This window comes from Heptranchias perlo, chromosome 18 (genome assembly GCF_035084215.1).
Source record: "Heptranchias perlo isolate sHepPer1 chromosome 18, sHepPer1.hap1, whole genome shotgun sequence".
Taxonomy (NCBI): Eukaryota; Metazoa; Chordata; class Chondrichthyes; order Hexanchiformes; family Hexanchidae; genus Heptranchias; species Heptranchias perlo.
Window position 1 is genome coordinate 40761074 of NC_090342.1, and position 18205 is coordinate 40779278.

An 18205-nucleotide genomic window follows, 5' to 3' on the forward strand; every position below is an offset into this window, starting at 1 on the left:
GTATCACCTAGTGCAGATTGGTAAGGTTCTAGGTTCATTCCCTGGACTGTGCTGAGTTAGTTAACCTCAGTTTGGGTGACAGTAAGGGAATTGCAATTAGGTTCAGTCCCCCTGGACTGGGGGGGAGGGACTGTCTGGAGTTCTGCTTCTTGATCTTTATCCAGTTATCTCTGCTGGAAATGCAGGCATGCCAGCTGAGTGAGGGCAGAATCAAGCTTTGCTGTGGCAATCCTCCATGGTTTAATAGCCTGGTGATACTAATCATCAAGGATAATACATGAACAATGTCCATTTGGATGAGGTAAAGAAGGCCAACTGGCACAATTAGAACCATCTCTCAGTAGGAGACAGCACTTTCAAGAAAGGAGGAAAGAAAATGTAAACACTGAGGAAGATAACAGCTACCCAGGCCTAATCATGCACTTTATAGTGGTCAGTTTCAGACTCGCACTGGAAGGGTCTGAAGGAAAATCACTTGTTCTCTTTGGTGGAGGTGGTTTGTGGCAGAGGGAAGCACAAGAAAGAAAGAAAGAACTTGCATTTATACAGAGCCTTTTATGACCTCAGGACGTCCCAAGACGCTTTATAGCCAATGAAGTACATATGAAGTGTAGTCACTGTTGTAAAGTAGGAAATGCAGCAGCCAATTTTGTATAGCAAGGTCCCACAAACAACAATGAAGTAAATGATCAGATAATCTGTTTTAATGATGTTGGTTGAGGAATAAATATTGGCCAGGACACTGGGGAGAACTCCCCTACTCTTCTTTAAAATAGTGCCAGATAGGGCCTCAATTTGATGTCTCAATCAAAAGACGACACCTCTGACAGTGCAGCACTGCACTGGAATGTCACTCTAGATTTTGTGCTGAAATCTCTGGAGTGGAACTTGAACCCACAACCTTCTGCCTCGGAGGTGAGAGTGCTACCACTGAGCCACGGCTGACACAAGGAGGAAGAAAAAATACACTAAAAAAAGGAAAGAATCATGCTTATTCAAATCAATAATTTGGCTGAAAAAAGTGTAGCATTATTGAATTGTCACTAGTTGTTTCCAGCAGTTTGATAATGCTGTACAATACAATATTTACCAAGTCAACTGGCAATATCTGGGGACAGAAAGAAGATTCTGCAGTCAAATGTTTGTTTGTTATCACAATTATAGTAAAAACCAAAGGAGACCAGCTGCTAAGAGCAAATGTTATTTAGTACCAACAATGTTCCTTTGAATTCATTCTGAAAGGAATCATTTTGGACAGTCTCAGTCTAGTTCTTAGTAGTGCAATTCTGTGGCATAAGCTGCTCATTTTTTGCTTTGATCACTCAGAGCCAAGAATGGTTATTTTGGGATAGGTAAACATCAGGTGGTGAATTTGGGGATGGTCTTGTCAGGTTGGGGTTCAGGTGCATTGTCAGGATAGTAGAGATGTAGAATATGGGAATACCTTCCATTCCCAAACACTGATATTCCTCATTGTGATAAGCATGATAAATTATACTGTTATTTCCCTCCTCAAACAAAGAAAAACTGCTGTAGACAAATGGGGGGGGGGGGGGGGGGAGAAATTCTGTGGGGTTCTTCCAATCTCCGGCTATTTCTCCAGGATTTCCTCCAATGTCCTGCCGAAATTACGGCAGAAGATCAGGAGAATTCCCATGGAAATTCCAGACAATGCACTTCAGAGGAAATCTAGTATATTGCAGAGGTTTCTGATAGAATAGACTTCCCAAAACAGTTTCAGTACTTTACAGTTTGAACTGCATTCACTTCTCATTTATCTTGAATTCATTTCAGGACACATAGTAAAGGCAAATTTAGGTCACCTTTTCAGTTCAAATCAAGATACATGGAGGAATCTTAGCTTGTGACTTGCACGCTGACACATCATAATGTAAGTAGACAGTTCCCCTTTTAGTTCGCCTACACAATGTGAATTTGGTTCTATTAGAGACAGCACCATCTTTCTCATTCGGCCGACTCAGACTGCCTTTCAAGTTTCACACTACTGCCATTTAGATGGCCATTCCGACTTGGATAAAATTTGTTATTTGCCTTACTCTTTAAAAAAGGCCTTAATTAATAAATACACAAAAAAAAAACCACTGCTGATGCTGGAAATCTGATAAACCCAAGAAAAATGCTGGAAATATTCAGCAGGTCAGGCAGCATCTGTGGAGAAAAGGAAAAAAAAGTCAACATATCAGGTTGTGTAGAGCCTGAATGCCTGTAGAATCATACCTCAGTAGTTCTGAAAAGTTAACTTTTTTCCCCTTTCTCCACAGATGCTGCCTGACCGGCTGAGTGTTTCCAGCATTTTCCTGTTTCTGTTTTGGATAGAATATGCATGGGCAATAGCATTTACAGTTATTTATGGATAATAAACCTGCAGTAATGAGATTGTGTTTAATTTCCCTAGTACAAACATTTCTGAACACCAAGATTATAAGAACATGACAAAATATGGAATGAGAAAAGGTCATTCATCCTTTCCAACCTATTTCTTTCAACAGTGCCATTAGTTGTGTAGTGGGTTCTATCCATCTTATTTCATCTCCACAGACAAAATGCCCACAAACATAAAACTGTAAAATTTCTTTTCAAATCCCTAAGGTAATTGAACAAAATCTCCAACACCAGGATGCTAGTTTCAAGATGATCCCCACATCTTATACTTACACAAGATCAGAAATTCATGGATTCATCATGAATCAGGAGAAGTTTTCTAAAACCTGGACCCTGTCCCTGGTTAGCTGCAGCTTTATCTACAAAACTTGAACACTTCATCGAGAGACACGCTTCATTCATTCTAATATAGCAATTCACAAAGCTATGCTGCACAGCCAAAACCCACCAGACACTGAGTCATCAGGCAAATCCAGCAGAACATCCTGTCAGTAGTAACCATGCAACCGAACCTGTCTCCGGAGTTATTTGCAAGCTACTTTATAAGGCTCACTTGCTGTCACTCTGTACTATGTACTTAGTATCTGGTATTAATAAATGTAATGTATGAAAATATGTTGCAACAAAATAGCGTGCAACAAAAAAAGTGCCATAAAACCAAGCTGCCTGGTAAATTCTGAAAAGAAATATTTACCAAATTTCAAAGGCCAATTACTTCTATCTATATTGGCAAAACTAGATCAGGACAGTTTCCAGATCACAGGTTTTGTAAAGTTGCAAATATAAAAACAGACTTGCTTTAGATGTCAACAGGGCAGCATTATGAACACGGCGCAGTATGGTACAAATTTGATGTAGCAGCTAACATCCAACATGACAGAAGACAATAGGCGTCACTTCATTAAAGCAGCATTGTCAACTTTGAAAGGCTATCAGGTGGACCGTTTGTCTCTTTAAAAAATGTCTAAATATACTTTATTTCATAAAATTTAAAGATACATACAGTTCAATGTAGATGTCACAATTACAATTCAAAATCAATACATTACAGATCATAAACAATACGATCCCATTATTACAATTTAAAACACATACACATCTTCTAATACATGCTGTACAATATAAGGTGAAATGGCCTTACATGGTGCCCTTTCTCCATAGAGCTTTTACATAGGCTGCACTTCGCTTCAGTGCGTCCCGCAGCACATATTCCTGGACCTTGGAGCGTGCCAGTTGGCAGCAGTTGGTCATGGAAGACCAGCAGGTTTGGGGCGGACCAAAGGACCTCCTTCACTGAGTTGATAGTCTTTCAGCAGCAATTAATATCTGTCTCAGTGTGCGTCCCGGAGAACAGCCCGCAGAACACAGCGTCCTATGTTACTGAGCTGTTGGGGATGAACCGGGACAGATACCAATGCGTGTCTCTCCACGCCTTCTGCGCAAATTTGGCAGTCCACCAGGAGGTGGATGACAGTCTCGTCCCCGCTGCAGTCTCGAAGGCAGCTCGTTGTGGCGCTGAGATGCCGTGTGTGTTGTCACCGTTAAACAACGTCATTTACATCTAAATTCATGTGTCTACTCATGGCGCACAAAGTTCTTCCAGCTTTATTCTCAATACACCTTTTCAAAAAATACTGCTTTCTTTGAATTGTTCTACTTTAAAAGTTGCTCAATATTACACTGTGGTATTTACATGCATTTTAAACAAGTTCAATCCTAAATCAGACATGACTTAATTTTGAACTTACATTCCTCCCCCCTCCTCAATTAAGGAGTCTGCGGAGGTTTCTCGCAGCAACGTCCTGGAGATTATACTTTAATTCCTGGAGACTCCAGGGCAATTCTGGAGGGTCGGTAACCCTATCCCCCATGCATGTATAATGATGCCCTTTACATGCTAATATGCCTGAAGTTTCAAAACAACAATAACAATGTGTTTATATATTACTTCTAATGTCGAAAAATGTTCCAAGACATTTAACAGAAAGGCCCAATAAATTCCTGCTGTTTTTCCTGATCTTAATGCTTCACCCTAAGGAGGGGAACCAACCAATCCAGAGAAACTTCCAACAGCAACAGTAATTAGCTTCTAATTGCCCTGGGGTATGCCTATTTGGGCCACTTTCCGACACAAAGCATCTGAACAGTGACCTTAAAAGGATAAATAAAATTAAGAGCTAAATGTTGCAACCAAGTTCCAACCACCAATGAGCAATGTCACAGGAGATCAGCTAGTACAATATAATGATTTTCAACTGTTTTAACAGTCCATTTTTGGGAAGAGAGGGAATATTGAAGAACAATCTTTGTACTTTTGTGAAAAAAATTGAGAATTATGACGGTCCCTAATTATACTAAATTAAAAAAAAGGTTAAAAAGTTTTAAGTGTAGTTACATATACTTTCAAAATCAGACAAGTTGACATCCAATGGATGTTGTACGTGGCACAAAACTATTGATAAAATCACTGTTTTATTCAGCAGGAAAAAAATTGGTTTCTCTCCAATACCTGGCCCTCACATCAGTTGCACAGTTTAGAAAATGTTTGTTCAATAGAGAAGAGTAGAAGTAACTTGGATAAATGCAGCGGCCTGGATACTACATAGTGGGCGTTACCATGTTCGAGAGTTCTTGGCATTATATGAATATCGGTGCAAATTGTAAACAATATTATGGTAGGTTTTAAAGGAACTGGCCGTTTCTAATATTTGAGCTGGATTCTGCAGGAATGTTATTTGGTGGGATTTTTGTCTATGAAACTGCTCCATTTAAAGAAATAGTAAATTCGAAGTATTGTTCTTGAAGTATGCATTTTATGTACATTGTTTTAATTAAAAAAAGCAGGACAGCACTTCCACAATTCAGCCAGTCCCCATTATCTTTAGGTTAGGTATGGTAACAGGCTGGATAAGCATATGTCAATTATGATGGAAGACACACTACAGGAGAAAAGGAAGGGATAGGGTTGGGGTGAGTATGGGGAGTATAGAATGCATTTGTTTGGCAGGTTTAAAATTCTACTGTCTAACAGCCATACTAAAAAACATGACTGCTTCCCTTTTTTCATAAAAAGCACTTGACCTAGTTTAAATTGAAAGTGTTCCAGATGAAACTCAACACATCACATGGATGGACTTACAGTATAATTTCACTTCATACCAAACCTTGGCCTTCTCTAAACATCTACTATCATCTGAAATAAAATGAGCCAATATGGTGGCATTTACTTAACTTTAAACAGCATATTTGTGCCTATTTGTGACAGGCAGGCAGTTTTACTTCTATATAGTTCTTAAATACATGTAGATTTCTGTTTTCAGCTCATCAGAAACAACTGTATATTTTACTGCCAGCACTTTTTTTAAACATGGAATAAAAGTTTACAGAAGCCTTTATGTAGTAAATCCCAAGGTTAAATATGTTTCATAATTCAAGAGGTCATGCTGGGAAACCTTGAGTTCTTCGGTGTTTTTGCTTATCTGCAGATTAAATCTAGCTAGACACCCAATGTCGCATGGAGAATGCGCACCCTACCAGAGGAATTTAACTTCCCATAGTTCTCCAGTCTCAGCCATACACAGATGGTGCTGGAAGTCCAAATTGGGACTATAACACCCAGTGTCCAGGAAACCCACCAATTTTCACACTCAACCTAAGCTCCATTCTACCGAGGAACAATTCTGGCCCTGGCAACCCTCAACAAGTAGTGCTATCAAAATGTACAGAACTATATAAGAACTTGAATGTATGCATCTGCAAGTAATGTGATATAAGTCAAGAAAGTGTATAAATCTTGATTAATTCATTTTAAACTTTTAACATATAAAAATGTATTCATTTGTGCATCTCCAAAGGTTTCAGTAGAGTCTGATACGTATAAGCCTTTAACTAACTTTCACACTTTCTATTTCTTGTACATTTAGTTTACTTAACACCATCTCTAGTGTTTACACCAAAAACATCCTCCATCATTGGACTAAGAACTCCATTGACATTAAAGAACTAATGAATAGATTCCACTATAATATTGCTGTGCTACAGAACAAATGTGAAGGCCAGCTATGCTCTCACTTTGATTCTTATACACTTGTGGACCCCACCCTGTCCTAAGCAGTTACTATAATGGATGGTAGGAGTAACTTTAAAGAAAATTGTTCTTTCAATTGGTTGTAAAGGCCAGTTTTTCACATAATTGAAAATCGAAGCCATAAAGATTGCTCTGGTCACACCAGAGTAATGTTTGTTGCATAGAAATGCATTATACTTGACAGGCCAGTTGTTGAATGAGTAAAGTCAGCAGCAGTTCCTAAAACCTGATTATACTAAATTTTTCCATTGTACAATAAGTGTTACAATCATTATGGCTCTCCCAATGGATAATGGTACTGCCTGATGTGGAACTAAGTTGTACATGCCAGGAAGATTCTTGATGTGTGTGTTAAATTTCTTGCTCCCAGCTAGGGCACCAATTGGCTTCCTGGGCCTGTGGGTGTGGACACGGGCGAGGACAAAATTGAGCCCAGTTGTGTGCCCTTCCATGGTAAAATACGCTGCCAACATTCACCACTTATGCTCACATGTTAAGAATGGCAATTTGGACAAGGCACTAAAGGATTGTCAGCAGCTATGGGACCACATGACAGGAAAAAGTATCTCCTCAGGAGAGAGGAGAAAATTGGGGGAAAATTACAAAAAGAAGTACCTGATCAAATCTCTGCAACTTTTAACCCCTGGAATGTTGCAACCAGATAACTCATTTTTGCAGTTCTCTGCTCATCAAGTGAGTTGGCAGTGCCTGATGTTGCACTGAAACAAACTTTAAAAGATCGTCTTAATCACTTCAGTAACATCACCAGCTTGATTTCCAATGTCCTGGCTGAAAAACTGTTTTTGGAACCAGTGATAAGTCAATCAGAGGCTACTTTTTGAGAATGAGTCTCACCTGCAAAACAAATTGTTGGACCTCAGAAGCACTAGAAAACAGTAATATAACTATTTAACCTTCTTTCTGCAAGGAAATAAAATTAGAGAAAGGCCACATCATTATTCAGAAATGGAGAGCAGATCTCTCATGGTGTTACTTATGGTAAGTTTTAGAATACAAGGACAGGAGCACTGTACCATGTAAAGTGTTATTCTGCAGTTGTGTGTAAGCTGGCCTGTTATTTTAAGGTCACAAGATCTAACTGCTGTAAATAGGTGCATCTTCAGAATCAATTCCTCTTACGCACCTTCTGAAGTAATTTAGAAAGTGATTATTTCTCTGTAGATTAGCAGCTCTGGGAAATAACTGGTTTTCTTTTATAATTTTAAAAAAGATTCTCTGCATCTGTAACAAGAAAACCTTGTGTACTTTCTAGCAGATCTTCTGTTGCATTGCTCATGTTAAGTCAGATGATATGCTGTTTTATAAGGACAGTGTTAAAAATCATGTTCAGCATCATTCACAACTCCTCCAATAATGAAGTAGCCCATCACAGCACACAGCAGGACTTGGATAATATCCTGGTTTGGGCTAACAAGTGGCAGGTAACATTTGTGCCAATTAGTGCCAGGTAATGTTGGGGCAAAGTTCTGCAGCACTGTGGCTGATTTGCTCCTGAGTGGCACCTTGTGAAAGGCTCTTCCACTGAGAACTCCTTTCAAAGCTCCACAGTCAGCAATCTGTAAGTTTAAAAAAAATAGTTTTAGAAAACCATGTGTTCTTGAACCCATGACCTTCTGACTCAGCTCGAACAAGAGAAAGCCCAGCTATCTCCTTGTGACCTTCAGTGCTACCACCATCACTGAGTTTCCCACCATCAACATCTTGGATGTTACCATTGGCCCGAAGCTGATTTGCACCAGCCCCATCAACACCATGGCTACAAGAGCAGGGCAGAAGCTGGGTACTCTACAATGAATGGCTTACCTCCTGACCTCTCAAAACCTCTCCACCATCTACAAGGCTCATGTCTGGAGTGCAGTGGAATACTCACCACTCGCCTGGATGGGTGCAGTGCATCAACACTCAAGAAGCTGAACACCATCCAGGACAGAGCAGTGTGCTTAATCAGCACCCCGCTACTGGACTCACTATCCACCCCTCCGTCACACTCAGTAGCATTCTTGCTGTAATATTGTTTGTTTCAGAGTTACAATTTGTGGGTTGAAAATCTCCAAAACTTGGCCAACTCAGACAGCTGGAAGTTCCCTTGAGCTGCTGGCAATAAAACAGTTAATCGCAAAACAAAACAGAAGTCAGTCAATCTTGTCTGGTGTAACTTTTTTCAAAGTGCTAAAGTACCGTGATATAAATCACTCCAACTTCAAAATTTATAAATGTATAACTTTATATTAAGCTGTAAACCATTGATTTACCTCTGAGTCAGAAGGTCGTGGGTTCAAGAACGCATGGTTTTCTAAAACTATTTTAAAAAACTTACAGATTGCTGTCTGTGGAGCTTTGAAAGGAGTTCTCAGTGGAAAAGCCTTTCACAGGGTCCCCCTCAGGAACAAATCAGCCACAGTGATGCAGAACTTTTCCCCAGCATTCTTGGTATGGTATGGAGGAAGACTGTTGGATTTGCACAAGTGTGTGCAGAACGATTAGAGAAATAACTTGCTATGACAACCATGCCCCATATCAATAACATGGCCTTCACATTAATTCTTTCTGATATGACATATTATTTATAGATCCCTCATTAATGGAGAAACCACATCAAACACCATCGCTGCAACACACCTTTCGCTTCATAACAATATGATGTACCTTGACCTTGCATAAAACACACAATAATTATGCCTCCCTCATTTAAAACCATATTAATCCCACTTTCTTTTACATACTCCTTACTATTATGATCTTTCACATGACTCTCAGACAACCTTGTGCATAAAGTTTGTAAACAGTTTCTAATTTTCAAGACTGAATCGCCTTAGGGCAGCTTGTATTTGCTAAATGAACCAATCCATTTTACATTTAAACAGTTTTGAGGAAATATTATTTGACAGATGGGAGGAGGAGAGAGGGACAGAGAGACAGACAGACACAGAGAGCATGACGGAGAGAGTGACAGAGAGCGACAGAGAGATAGAATATCTATTGCACTATACATGGGAGTTAGAGTGAAAACAGCCTTCCAGTTTTATTTTAAATGAGGTTTTGAAGGCTGTTTTTTTGTGAACTTTGTTACTGTACAATGCTGATGTAAGGGTGACTCACCTACACTTTGATTGTGTTCTCACAGCAATCTGTTCAATTTATGAAGCCAGATGTGGTGTCAGCACATGGCTGGTAAAGGATTAGTGAACAATTTGTATAACTGAGTTTACCATAAGGATTACACATTGATGCAAATTGCAACATGATGGAGCAGAAACATCAATAGGATTTCAAATTTGGGTGCCCAATACTTTGATCGATAGATCATACCACAATTAGTAAATTTTTAAGTTTTGGGAGGATTGCTCCTGTGTCCTCAGTCTATCTATACTGCTGTAGTTGAGTGCCTGAATTTCCATATGATAAACACATATGTAAGTTATTGTTTTTGTCTTCATGTTATTTCACTAATTTGTTCTCTTTATGGTGGGGTAATTGTTTTGAACAGATTATTTTATGATGGTAATATTTTGCTGCCATGCACCAAACACATTGGCTTCCTCTGTTTAATTTTTGGTAGCTAACATCAGTACAAATTTGTAAACATATAGAACCAGTTTGGCATCAATATTATGGGGGCCATATGGGTGCTTCGAATTGAAGCTTTCATTAAAGTGTAAATTTAAAAGGTTTAGGAATTGTCCTGAGCAAGTTCCCAATAAAAAAAGACTTGCATCTCTCTGAAATGTGCAATGAATTACTGTGATTGTTATTATGTAGGAGAATAGGACAGCAAGATTCCACAATCAGCAATGAACGGTTAATCTGTTTTTGGTGTTATTGGCTGAGGGAGGAATGTTTGGCAGGACATCAGGAGAAATTCCTGCTCTTCAAAAGTCTAAACTACAATTTAGAGTTTAGGAGCACTGTGATGTGGAAAGCTGCCCTCTGCTTCACACTCCCAGCATTGCTGGGAAGACTCTCACCAATAGCTTAGTTGGGTGCATAGTAATGCCAAAGTGGATTTTTAAAAAACATGCTGACACATTTATTCAGCCTAGCACTCCAAATCCACCATCAGTTTTAGGCTTAACTAATGTTGCTGTTTAAATACTGCAGGTTTCAATCACTTATACTGCTGCAACAGAAAGAAAGAACTTGTATTTATATGGCACCTTTCATAACCTCAGGATGTTCCAAAGCGCTTTACAGCCAATGAAGTACTTTTGAAGTGTATTCACTGTTGTAACATAGGAAACGCAGCTTGGTTCCACAAACAGCAATGAGATAATGACCAGGTAATCTGTATTAGTGATGTTGGTTGAGGGAAAAATATTGGCCAAGACACTGAGAAGACCCATGCTCTTCTTCAAAATAGTGCCATGGGATCTTTAATGTCCAACTGAGATGACAAACGAGGCTTTTGTTTAATGTCACATCCAAAAGACAGCACCTCCAATAGTGCAGCACCCACTCAGTACTGCACTGGAGTGTCAGCCTGAATTATGTAATGCCAATAGAAGATTGATGTTGTGGAGCTAAAGTCATAAAGAGTCTGGTTCGCTAATGAACAAAGTACAATCTGCTCTTCAAATTCACACTGCCTTCATTATACATCTATTTGGATGATTTTTTGTGCTTATGAAAGTGAATTGTCACCGCTAGGAAATCGAAGTCTTTTGCGATCCAGTGTCAATGTCAAGTGCTCCCAGGTAAAGGTATACAGTTTGATGTATCTTTCGCAACAATCTGTCTTAACCTACCATCTCAGAACAGCGCACCCTGCTGCATTGGTGTGACATTTCCCTGTCACACAACAGCTATCCTTGTGGTCTCTTTGAATTAGTATCAATTTAGTGTTTATTTCAGGGCTGTGGACCCACCAAGAACTGGCTCCATATTGGCCAAATCTCGTTTCCAGTTTACCCCTCACAGCCTGCAGAGAAGTGAGACACTACCCCACCCCAGTCTAGCTTGAATTTGAACTCAGGTTATCAGAGATGAAAGGACTGCAATTTAACCTGCTGTGCCACCCAGTCCCCTGAAGTCACCCTGTTTGGTAGCTAACCACAATTCTTAGTTATATAACTACAAGACATGGTCTGATCCCACAAAGTTGTGTGTCAAAGATCGGTGGGGTAACATTTCAACCCCATGTTTAAAGATGCACATGAACTTTTTAAACACTGCATCAGTGGGTGAAATCAACACGACCTTTCCAATAGACTTTCCTCCCCAAAATTGGCGGTAAAACATGTTAACTGTATACTATTTATTCAAATTTGACACTGCACACACTTGCATTTCAGTTTAAAAACATTTCCAAGTTTGCATTAAAAATCTAGTTCCAACATTCTAGCTTTAAATTCAGCCAAGATATGGCTCCTTGATGCTTGGGAGAGGAGGAAACAGCTCTTGTGACTGCATCTAATTTCCAAGACAATCCAACCCCTTCTAACACCTCGCTCGGCTTTTACTGTAAGACTTCCCCGCTATCTGCCTACTGGGATTTCACTTGTCTTTATCATGAAAAGTAGCAATTAAAAAACATTGGGGTTTTTTTGCTGAAAAGATATATATCCTTTTCACCTACCGTAACTTACAGCCTCTGCAGACAGCGACAGTGTGAGATGCCAACAGCAACAGTCACCAGAAGCTCCTGCAGCCAACTGCAAATATTTTATTCATCAAACGATGCAATTGACGAACTCGTCAGTTTCACCGCACCGCGCTAGCAAACCCATCGAGGTCTCGGCGTGGAGAGGGTTCCCCTCTGCAAATGAGCGTACGTTTGAATGAAAACAGTTCTTCTGCTGGTTGTCTTATATTTTAATTATAATTTTATTTCCTCTTTCTTCTTGCCCGTTTTGCAGCCGTCCGGCTGGTGTAAGATGTTTGTGGGGAGATGCACAACGTGCTTACTGCAAACTGAACTGGAGTACAGCCAGAAGAAGGGACTTCAAGGCAACATCCGCCCCCAAACCACAGCAACACGAGCACAAACGGTACGTCAGAAGCAAGGGCCAAGATATGAATAAGTGATTAGTTTTCCGCTGGTTCTCTTTCTCTTGTCATTTAATGAGATAACTGTACCATAACAACACCTTTATTGTATTTGTGCAGGGATGCTCTAAATAAAGGGCGATTTGTGAATTTGCCAGGTACACTTGCATTATAAAGCAGTCCTTTTTTTTGTAATTTCATTATGTTGCAGAAGGAGAATAGCCCTGTGTCATTTTGTCACAACTTCAACAACAACTTGCATTTATATTGCACCTTTAACATGGAAAAACGTCCCAAGGTTCTTCACACAATTGACAGGGAGACAAAAATTGACACCGAGCCAAAGAAGGAGACAGGTGACCAAAAGCTTGGTTTAAGAGGTAGGTTTTAAAGAGCGCCTAAAAAGGAGAGAGAGGTGGAGATTTTAGGGAGGGAATTCCAGAGTTTAGGACCTAGACAGCTGAAGGCACAGCCACCAATGGGAGGGCGAAGGGAGTGGGGGATGTACAAGAGGCCAGTGTTGGAGGAACATAGATTTGGAGGAGGTTACAGAGATAGGGAGGGGTGAGGCCATGGAGGGATTTGGACACAAAGATGAGAATTTTAAAATCGAGGCATTGCTAGTCCAGGAGCCAAAGTGGGTAAGTGGGTAGGACTTGTTGCGAGTTAGGATATGGGCAGCAGAGTTTTGGATGAGCTCAAATTTAAGGAAGGTGGAAGAGGGGAGGCTGGCCAACAGAGCATCGAAATAGTCAAGTCTTAAGGTAACAAACGCATGGATGAAGGTTTCAGCAGATGAGCTGAGGCAGAGGCGGAGACAGGCGATGTCACATGGGTCGAGAGAGTTGGTGGCGAGGTAGAGCTGGGTGTGATCAGCGTATATGTGGAATTTGGCATTATATCTTTGGATGATGTCACCGAGTGACAGCATGTAGATGAGAATAGGGCCAAGGATAGATCCAGAGGTAATGGTGCAGGGATGGGAAGAGAAGCCATTGCATAAGATTCTCTGGCTATGATTGGATAGGTAAGAGTGGAACCATAAGAGGGCACTCAGTTGGACAATGCAAGGGAGGCACTGGAGGAGGATAGTGTGGTCAACTGTGTCAATGGCTGCCGACAGGTCAAGAAGGATGTGGAGGGATAGTGCACCACGGTCACAGTCACATAGCATCTCATTTGTGACTTTGATTAAGGCCATTTCAGTACTGTGGCAGTGGCGGAAACCTGATTAGAGAGGTTCAAACGTGGAGTTGCGGGAAATATTGGCATGGATTTGGGAGGCAACAACATGTTCAAGGACTTGAGAGGGAGGTTGAAGATGGGGCAATCGTTTGCTAGGACAGAGGGGTCAAAGGTGTTTCTTTTCAGGAGGCGGGTGAAGATGGTAGATTTGAAATGAGGGGACAGTACCCGAGGAGAGGGAACCGTTAAGAACATCAGGCAGCATAGAGGGCAGGAAGGGAAGTTGGATGGTCAGTTTTTTGGGAATAGGGTCGAGAAAGCAGGAGGTGGATCTCATGGACAAGATGAGCTCAGAGAGGGCATGAGGGGAGATATGAAAGAAACTAGAGAAAGATGCAAGTTCAGGGCTATAGCAGGGAAGGGAGGGAAGCGGCAGAGGTAGCTGAACGGATGGTCTCAATCTTAGTGACAAAGAAGTCCATGAGCTCCTTGCATTTGCATCATAGAGGTGAGGGTGGAGGGAGCCAGGGAGAGGGGTTTAAGGAGACGGTTGGTAGAGGAGAAAAGAAGCCGGGGGCCCATCTTTGCTCTCAGGATGATCATGAAGTAGTGAGCAGTTTTGGGAGGGGACAGCAGGGCCTGATAGTGCTTGATGTGGTCTAGCCAGATCTGGTGATGAATGGCTAAACCAGTTGTCCACCAGATACGCTCACATGCAGCACTTTAAAATTCCAGGAATGGAATGCAGCAGCACTGCCGAGCGGCAGACATGACTGTCGAATTTAATGCAGCAACTACATAAGATTTCAGAACCATTAAGCTGGAAAACCCACAAGCGACTGCCAGAAAAAACGTCTCCAAAAGCTCCATCCACCTTTACCTGACAGCAGCTGAGGATCCCTTTAATTATCATTCATAAAGGCCAGCTCCCAGCTTGCACCATCCATGGTAGGTGGGTGGGAGCAGGAGCTGGTGGTACTCAGGCGCACAGAGACGAAAATGGCATTGGGGCCCAAATGATGTCAAGAAAGATGATTCTAGTTTAAGCCATGTGATCCCTATTTGCTATTTGAGTAAAGCCTCCATAAGATGCACAGGTAGGCAAGTCCCTTCTTCATATTTAGAGGACATTAAAAACGTGTGCGAAGATACAACTTGTGCACAAAATTTCACTAAACATGAAAGCAGAGACTGTGAGAAAGGTTAACAGCTGTAATTCTCACACATTCAGACGTTGATTGAGGTTTACTGAAAACATTAACAGATGCGCTTGGCTTGCATTGTGCAAGTCCACTATTTGCACGTGAACAGATGTCAATGCAGTGGTAATTTGGCATGACTACCTGATGCTTGATTTTGGTTCCCCTTTCACCCTGCATTTGAGCACAAACCAGCAGCAGCAAGATGAAAATCACCCCAAAGTTCTTGACTATTCTGGACGCTTACCCTGTTTAAAAATACAGCATTGAACCATTTTTACCCTTTTGCCCTTTTATTTCACAATATTATCTCCTGTGCTTCTGAAGTAACAATCCACTACTGTGAATAAATGTGAAATAATGAATACTTGGGAAAACATTCAAAGGTTTTAATTCAGTCAGCAAATTGATCATTTCATAAACCACTAATCAAAAGCAGTTTGTTAACTGTAGATTGACTTGAAACTGCTAACTCAAGGTGAGTGCTGATAACATCCACAATGGCTGACTGAACCGACATTGGATTGCATGTCATTTTTATGTAGCAAAGGACATAAGTGAACTTTGTTATAGTGCTTGTATGAAAAGTGCTCTTGCACAATGCAAGCGCATCTGTTAAATGTTTTTTTGTAAACCTCAATCAACATCGGAGTGTGTGAGAATTACAGCTGTCAACCTTTTTCACAGTCTCTGCTTTCGTGTTTAGTGAAATTTTGTGCACAAGTTGTATCTTCGCACACGTTTTTAATGTCCTCTAAATATGAAGAAGGGACTTGCCTACCTGCGCATCTTATAGGCTTTACTCAAAGAGCAATTATAAAATAGGGATCATGTGGCTTAAACTGGAATCATCTTTCCTGTAAAGTTTTTCATGTACTTTTGCTTATGGATGCAGAATCAAGGAGTATCCAGTACCTGTGGTTAGTGCATCATAGTTGCCCTGCTCAGGACATGTTATGAAATGCATGGGACACAAAAAGGCTATTCAGTTCATCAAGGGCGCAATTTGCTTTATCATAGAATCTACTCTACCCATTTAATTTCCTGAATAAATAAATACTCCATGATTCTCAAAGGAAATCAAGCAAAACGCTGGAACTTTTCTCATATCTTGGGGGGATAGAAATATCCCTAACTAGTATAAACATTCTACCATAAAGTCTGTGGGGCTTACAAGATGACTGGTACTGAATTACGTGCAGCCTGATTGTTGCACAATGGAATTAATAGTTATGCGTAGCTCAATGTAATTAGAGAGAGGAGGAGAAATAGAGAGACAGTGCATGAGGGAGAGATGTACCTGTGAGGCACAGAGAAAAATGAGAGACAGAGACAATGGCAGTAAGGTATAGAGAGGGACAGTGCTTGAGATGGAGAGAGAGAGAGAGCTTGAGGGAGAGAAAGACAGTTCATGAGGTAGTGAACGACAGAGTGACAAAGAGGAAGACAGAGAGGGAGAGAGAAAGGATGAGGGAGAAAGGCTGCATTTATGATGAGAGACAGTGGGCTCTATTTTAGCACCCGCTATCGGGTGCATTCCTGGCGGGGGGGCTCCGAAAATCGGAGAATCCCAGAGCGGGACCGGATCCCGTCTTGAACCCGCCCACTTCCGGGTTCCCCACGGATGCGCCGGCGTGCGCGCGCAGACCCCGCAGGTGGGAATCCCGCAGGCAATTAAAGCCAGCGGGATGCCACTTGTAAGTATTTATCTTGCTCGTTCAGGTCGTTTACAGGCCTGATTGAGCTGTTTTATTAGGAAGGGTGGGATTTTACCTTGAACTGAGAATGTTTCCCATACTGGGGGAAACACTCTCACTTCAAACGGACGTGTTGCAGCCAGCAGCCTGTGGCAGCTGCCAAGGTGCATTCCACAGGTGGGGGGGGGGGGGGGCGGGGGAGACCCTTCACCAACGCAGGAGGCCACTCCGTCACATAGGGCAACGCTTGCCCTCCACCACCCTCCTCCAGATTCACCGACGTGGAACCGCAACCCCGGTGCGAGGACACACTTACCTACCTTGCAGAACCCCTCAGACCTACACCTTCCAGATGGGGGCCGCCTTGACCTCCTCGGAGGACGAACAGCATCACCAGCCTCAGCAGCCTCGCAGGCCACGCCGTCCGCCTCAGACACGTGGAGCCCCACAACACGGTGCTGTGGCACATCCACCTGCACAGCAGGAGGGAGGGCAACCGCAGAGAGAGATGCGTCACAGGAGGCACTACCCTCCGCACAGGGTCTACAGACCGAGGCTCAGCTTCCTGGACCTCTCTGAGGAGCAGTGCATACGGAGGCTCAGAGTCAGTCGCCAGGTAGTCGCCGACATCTGCAGCCTCCTTAATGACGAGCTGCTCCCAGATGGACCAAGCAGCATCTTCTTATCCGTCGCCGTCAAAGTCACCACTGCCCTCAACTTCTTCGCCTCCGGATCCTTCCAGGGTGCCACGGGGGACATCATCGGGGTCTGTCAGTCATCTGCACACAAGCGCATAAGGCAGATCACCGATGGGTTGTTCCACAGGGCCTCGCACAACATCAACTTCGCCATGGATGACCGCAGCCAGATGGAGAGGGCGGTTGGATTCCATGCTGTGGCTGGCTTCCCACGGGTGCAGGGTGTAATCGATTGCACCCACATAGCAATACGGGCACCTCCACATGAGCCAGGACTGTTCATCAACAGGAAGGGGTATCACTCCATGACCACCGCCAGAGATTCCTACATGTGTGCGCCAGATACCCTGGCAGCTGCCACGATGCTTTCGTCCTCAGGGAGTCCACCGTCCCGGCCCTCTTCCACTCACCCAACACCGGCAACGGCTGGCTCCTCGGCACACGTGGCTTATGACACCTCTGAGGAACCCCATCACCGAGCCGCAGCGTCGATATAATGACAGCCACATTGCTACCTGGTCTACAATTGAGCAGGCTATAGGGGTGCTCAAGATGCGCTTCAGGTGCCTTGATCATTCTGGGGGAGCACTCCAATACACGCCACTCAGAGTGGGACGAATTATAGTTGTCTGCTGTGCCCTGCACAACATGGCACAACAGAGAGGGGTGCCGCTGGAGGAGGCCCCGTGCACATCCGCCACCCATATTGAGGACGACGATGAGGAGGAGGAGGAGCAAGAGGAGGAGGAAGGACCCATGGGCCGAACACCGTCTCACCTGGATGCTCGTCAGGCCAGGGAGGCACTCATATGTCAACGGTTCTCCTAACATCAGACTGTCTGAGGTGTCCAGACCTCATCACGTGCACAGAGGAGCGGCCATACCAGCCCCCTCCACAGAAGAGTGGTGCCATTACTCCTGCACCCACTGTAG

At 42.6% G+C, this 18205-nt stretch overlaps 1 protein-coding gene across 1 annotated transcript in view; it reads right to left on the reverse strand.

Moving 5' to 3' along the window:
* LOC137334794 (proline-rich protein 5-like) overlaps positions 1 to 12426 on the reverse strand; it is a 101027-nt gene extending 88601 nt beyond the window's left edge. The window contains exon 1 of the mRNA XM_067999772.1: positions 12084 to 12426. The gene's annotated coding sequence lies outside the window, so the exon portion shown is untranslated. The remainder of the gene's footprint in view (positions 1 to 12083) is intronic.
* Between the last annotated feature and the right edge of the window lie 5779 nt (positions 12427 to 18205).